At 33.9% G+C, this 6,119-nt stretch overlaps 1 protein-coding gene across 6 annotated transcripts in view; it reads left to right on the top strand.

Annotated features, from left to right (window-relative positions):
* The window catches only part of LOC100879920 (cell adhesion molecule Dscam2), a 234,992-nt gene that overhangs the window by 14,816 nt on the left and 214,057 nt on the right, over positions 1 to 6,119 (top strand). The gene's annotated exons all lie outside the window — the stretch shown is intronic.

The following is a 6,119-nucleotide window of genomic DNA, read 5'->3' as shown; positions in this document are numbered from 1 at the left end:
TCTCAAGTTTCCAACTTCTCAAGTTACCGAATTCCCAAGCTTGGAATTCTCAAGTTTCCAACTTCTCAAGTTACCAAACTCTCAAGTTTCCAACTTCTCAAGTTACCAAACTCTCAAGTTTCCAACTTCTCAAGTTACCGAATTCTCAAGCTTGGAATTCTCAAGTTACCGAATTCTCAAGCTTGGAATTCTCAAGTTACCGAATTCTCAAGCGTGGAATTCTCAAGTTACCGAATCCTCAAACTTGGAATTCTCAAGTTACCGAATTCTCAAGCGTGGAATTCTCAAGTTACCGAATCCTCAAGCTTGGAATTCTCAAGTTACCGAATTCTCAAGCGTGGAATTCTCAAGTTACCGAATTCTGAAGCTTGGAATTCTCAAGTTACCAACTTCTCAAGTTCCCGAATTCTCAAGTTTGGAATTTTCAAGCTTCCACCTTCTCAGGTTATCAAATTCTCAAATGTCTAACTCCTTAAATCCCCAAATCCTCAAATACCCAAATTCTCCACCTTCCAGTTCAACCTCCAAACCCCTAAAACACCCAAATTTTCCCTCTTCCCTCCTCAAATTCCTCTCCAACCGCGATCCATATTTCCATAATTTTCCGGCAGCGCATCAGGAAGAATCTGGAACACTCCACGCAATAAAACCGAATCGATCGAAGCATCCCAATCGACCGTCAATTGCCCCGCTAATCACCGCGAAGTGACACGACGATAAAATCTTCCATGTCGCTGACATTCGACACATTTCGCTAATCTGAATACTACAATGTAAACAAACATTTACAGAGAATTTTATTGCCGGCTGTAAAACGACTCTTCTGCCATTTTGGTACGCTTTAATCAACATTATAAAACGAGTCATGAGATGTTTAACGAGCTGCGATTTTTCATCGGCTTATTGCGGTGACTCTTTTTTTTTAAAAGTATAAGTCAGTGACTTTTCTCGTTGGTTATCTTGGCCGCGATATCGAGTTAAGTCTTTCGCAAAAGAAGGATTTCAAGCGTTATATTAAACTTCTCTTCATTTGCAATGTCTGTGACGTACTGCGAGCACGTAAATATCGCAATTGAGGCGATCATCGCTGGATTTAATTTCTGAACTGTTAAGAGACTATTTCTTTGAAGTCTAAAGAATTTATTCGATAATTTATCCTATGTATACTGGTGCGACTTGTGTCAAATACTATCATGACAGGAAGTTGTCAAAACGAGGTAAGGTGAATTTAATTTTGTAGCAAAAATTTGTAAAACTTGACTTAGAGTTAACAGAGGAAAATACAACTCAAAATACATCTTTAAAATTATGTTATTTGTCAATCAAGAGTAAGTACTGTTTACAGAAGACAAACTAGCAAGTACTATTTAAATTGTAATAGTATTTGCAAACTCTAGGTTCTGAAAATGACAGGTTCACTCACAGTGAACGTGAAGAGTTAAATAAAAATTGCAGTGACATCTTCAGAAGCTGTGGTCTTTTTTCCATCCACAACTTATGTCAACCGTTCTTAGCAATTAATAGCGAGTAAAAGGTTAACACGATCGAGAAATTCAGTTTTAAATGTCAGCGTTTTAAACTTGCAATTTTTTCGCGCGCAAAATGCAGTCGTACAAATGGCACGTTATCGCGTTAAATAATTACATCGAACGGAGGAAAACCGCTCTGGCACGAAGGTACGTTTAGAATTCTGCAGAAGCAATCTTGACTCGCGTCTTTTGTTAGCGTTATTCGATCGGTTTTCCTGTAGGATTTTCCTTGAGTACACGATTTCTTCACCACTTGACATGCCATTTAACATGTCGGTCAATTGCGTTCGTATCAGAAGTTTCCTCAAAGCCGAGTTTACACGTATTCGCGCATTTACTGGAATAAAATGAATTGATAACCCTGTTTGCTCGGTTTAATTCGCTCGAGTTTGCCGATTAATTTCCCTCGGGCGGGGCTCGAATATATTACCCTGTCGACGGTATTTATGTCGTTTATTGTTTGACAACCGTGAGCTAAAATCGGCCGAGAATTTGGCGTTTATGGAACGGACAAAACAGTGCAAAATAGTATCAATTTAATTGAAGGATTTTTTATATTTTTTTATTCGTGATTTTATGGATATTGAAACATAGAGTGTAGTGTGCTGAATAGTTTTAAAGGGCAAATAGACAAAATGGTGCAAAATGTTCTACAGATAGCATCAATTTAATAGAAGGATTTTTTTAAATATTTTTTTATTCATACGTTTATGTACATTGAAACATAGAGTGTAGTGTGCTAAACATTTTTAAAGGGAAAACACGCAAAATAGTTTAAAATGCTCTACAAATAGTATCAATTTAATCGAAGGCTTTGTTATATATTTTTCTTCATACTTTTATGTATATCGAAACATAGAGTGTAGTGTGTTAAACAATTATAAAGAGAAAACACTCAAAATAATTAAAAATGCTCTACAAATAGTATCAATTTAATCGAAGGCTTTGTTATATATTTTTCTTCATACTTTTATGTATATCGAAACATAGAGTGTAGTGTGCTAAACATTTTTAAAGGGAAAACACGCAAAATAGTTAAAAATGCTCTACAAATAGTATCAATTTAATCGAAGGCTTTGTTATATATTTTTCTTCATACTTTTATGTATATCGAAATATAGAATATAGTGTGCTAAACATTTTTAAAGGGAAAACACGCAAAATAGTTTAAAATGCTCTACAAACATTATCAATTTAATAAAAGGCTTTGTTATATTTTTTTCTTCATTATATATATCGAAACAAAAAGTGTTAAACAATTAAGATTGCAAGTAACAGTGTAAAAATTTGTGTAAGTGACAAAATGTGTATTATTTAAAGTGAATTCTGAAGCACCTCTGCAGTTCCAATGTACATGCACCAGTTACTTTAAGCTAGTTTTAAATTTTAATGCATGTAAATTACACAAACATATAAACACGGTTGTAGCAGCTATTTAAGCTTGTATTTGTGAGTGACATTGAATCGAGTTTCTTGTTAGCTGCATAATAACGCAGGTTGATAAAGGCAATTGTTTCTGTAAACGTATAATTTTCGACGAGCATCGAATTCGTAATCGAAATCGCGACACGAGTGACGCAAATGATCCTGATTCTTGATCTCTGATTCTCATCGACGATCATCGGATTGGCCTTGCCGTTATGTACTCGTAATTTATCGGAACCTTTATTGGGAGCATACTTGATTTTTCGATAAGTACAGATAACAGTTATGCGAGTTGAACAGTGTATAATAATACGTATCATTGCATATACTTGTATCGAATTTTTCTATTGTCTGGTTATTTTAAGCGGTAAATACTTATTCTTGATTATTTCCGATCACTTGATAATACCTTTAGACACTGTAGGAATTTTATTTCTGATAAAAGTTGTGCAAGAAAGACAATCTTTTAAAACTTGAGTATTTAGCAGTAAAACTACCAAGCCAGTTAAATGACCGCTCCATAAGTTTCTTATTATAAGATACACATTTTGTTGAAATGCATTCATTGAAATCAGAATTGATTTTCATTAACAGTTTTCGAGTTTCAAAATTTTTATGCTTCTCTTTTTGTAGTAAATTTATTTCTAATAAAAGTTGTTCAAGGAGGAAGATTTTTTAAAAGTTGAGTATTTAGCAGTAAAGCTACCAAGCCAGTTAAATGACTGCTCCATAAGTTTCTTATTATATGGTACACATTTTGTTCAAATGCATTTCGAGTTTAAAAATTTGTATGCTTCTCTTTCTGTAGTAAATTTATTTCTAATAAAAGTTGTTCAAGGAGGAAGATTTTTTTAAAAGTTGAGTACTTAACAGTAAAACTACCAAGCCAGTTAAATGACTGCTCCATAAGTTTCTTATTAAAAGGTACACATTTTATTGAAATGCATTTCGAGTTTAAAAATTTGTATGCTTCTCTTTCTGTAGTAAATTTATTTCTAATAAAAGTTGTTCAAGAAGGAAGATTTTTTAAAAGTTGAGTATTTAACAGTAAAACTGCCAAGCCAGTTAAATGACCGCTCCATAAGTTTCTTATTATAAGGTACACATTTTGTTGAAATGCATTTCGAGTTTAAAAATTTGCATGCTTCTCTTTCTACAATAAATTTATTTCTAATAAAAGTTGTTCAAGAAGGAAGATTTTTTAAAAGTTGAATACTTAACAGTAAAACTACCAAGCCAGTTAAGTGACCGCTCCATAAGTTTCTTATTATAAGATGCACATTTTATTAAACATTCCTTGAAATCAACATTGATTTTCATCAAGATAATTTCATTAATGTACATACTAATTTACGTTTCATTCGTATATTTATTTTTGAACTTCATTTTTAATTTGAAATTAAACACACATTATATGGCAGGTTTAGTGTAAAGTTGATGGAAAGGATTGGAATAAATGAAACGACAGTTAATGATTATTAGACTATATTATTGGACGTATCCAACTCTATTCTCGACTAACAAATAATATTTATCGACGAACAACGAATTTCTATGAACTTACATCGTAATTTTGATTCTCCAATATTTTGATTCTCGCTCCTTCGATTTTGTACCCTCGATCTTGTTAGAACATCGTCGCTAACATGCCAAAAAATGGGATGCCGAATATCGTTACAATGAAACATTAATACATGAGATTGCGTTTACAAGACGCGTTATGATCACCCAAACGAATGAAAAGATATTCCTCATTCTACGGTGAGAATTGCTACGAATTTACAATAGACAGTTTCGATACACGTTGCTCGAAAGAATTCCTTCGAAAATTCTGTACTTAAAAAAAATGTCTTTCGAATTCTTTCGTACAAGTCGCATTACGTTGTACATCATTCGAATTAAATACACTTTCTCTCACGTGTACGTATCATTCGCAACTATAAATATTCCAATAACGTTCGATTAAAATGTTTCGGATTTCTCGCGCTCTCTGTCCTTTCCACGAAATCAAAAGTCGAAATAAAAACGTTGGCTCTTGATACATTATTAATTGAAGTGTTACATTCGATTGGGAATGCGTGAGAAGAATGTTCGATACTTTTCTAATTCCGATCGTTGATTAAATAACGTGGTCAGGAGAAATATTTCTTTCTTGTTCGATTTGTTCTTAGAGGTTTCTTGAGGAGTTATGGGAAGAATTTGAAAGGTTAACAGGATTTGTGAATATTTGGATCTAGGGATGTTGGGTTTGAGGATATGGGGAAATAGGGAGGTTGGAATGTTGAGGTGGTGGGGTGTAAGGATATAGGGGGTGTGGGGACATAGGGGATGTGGGGATATAGGGGATATGGGGATATAGGGGATGTGGGGATATATGGGATGTGGGGATATAGGGGATGTGGGGATATAGGGATTTAGCAATCTAAGAATTTAGGGATGTAGGGATCTGGTAATCCATGAATCTAGAAATCCAGAAATCTAGAAATCCTGAAATCTAGAAATCCTGAAATCTAGAAATCCTGAAATCTAGAAATCCTGAAATCTAGAAATCCTGAAATCTAGAAATCCTGAAATCTAGAAATCCTGAAATCTAGAAATCCTGAAATCTAGAAACCCAGAAATCCAGAAACCCAGAAATCCAGAAATCCAGAAATCCAGAAATCCAGAAATCCAGAAATCCAGAAATCCAGAAATCCAGAAATCCAGAAATCCAGAAATCCAGGAATCCAGAAATCCAGAAATCCAGAAATCTAAATATCCAGAAATCCAGAAATCTAAATATCCAGAAATCACACCTAATATTTCCCTAGTGACAATTTTGCTCAATCATTGATCGAAACCCCGGAAAAATATCGAAAATTTCCATACTCGCAAGTTGTAAATATTAGAATCTCTATCGCGTAAATACTTAATCATACAGTACTTTAGATGAAAGCATTACATTAGGAACATTCGGTTTGCTGTACTCTAATTTAATAATTTACAGCTATGCTTAAGATTATGGATCTTTCTTTTCCGATAAACGATATCGGAAAGATACCTTATAGAAAAGCTATCGTTCTATAATTTCAAAGTCTTTCGTAGGCTCCTGTATAAAATAATAAACATGTGTTTCCGGCTTTCGCGAAAAATATATATTTCGGTGCAGTGCTCTTTGTTACTTCA

Source organism: Megachile rotundata, chromosome 12, assembly GCF_050947335.1.
Source record: "Megachile rotundata isolate GNS110a chromosome 12, iyMegRotu1, whole genome shotgun sequence".
NCBI lineage: Eukaryota > Metazoa > Arthropoda > Insecta > Hymenoptera > Megachilidae > Megachile > Megachile rotundata.
This window is presented reverse-complemented; position numbering and strand designations above follow the sequence as displayed.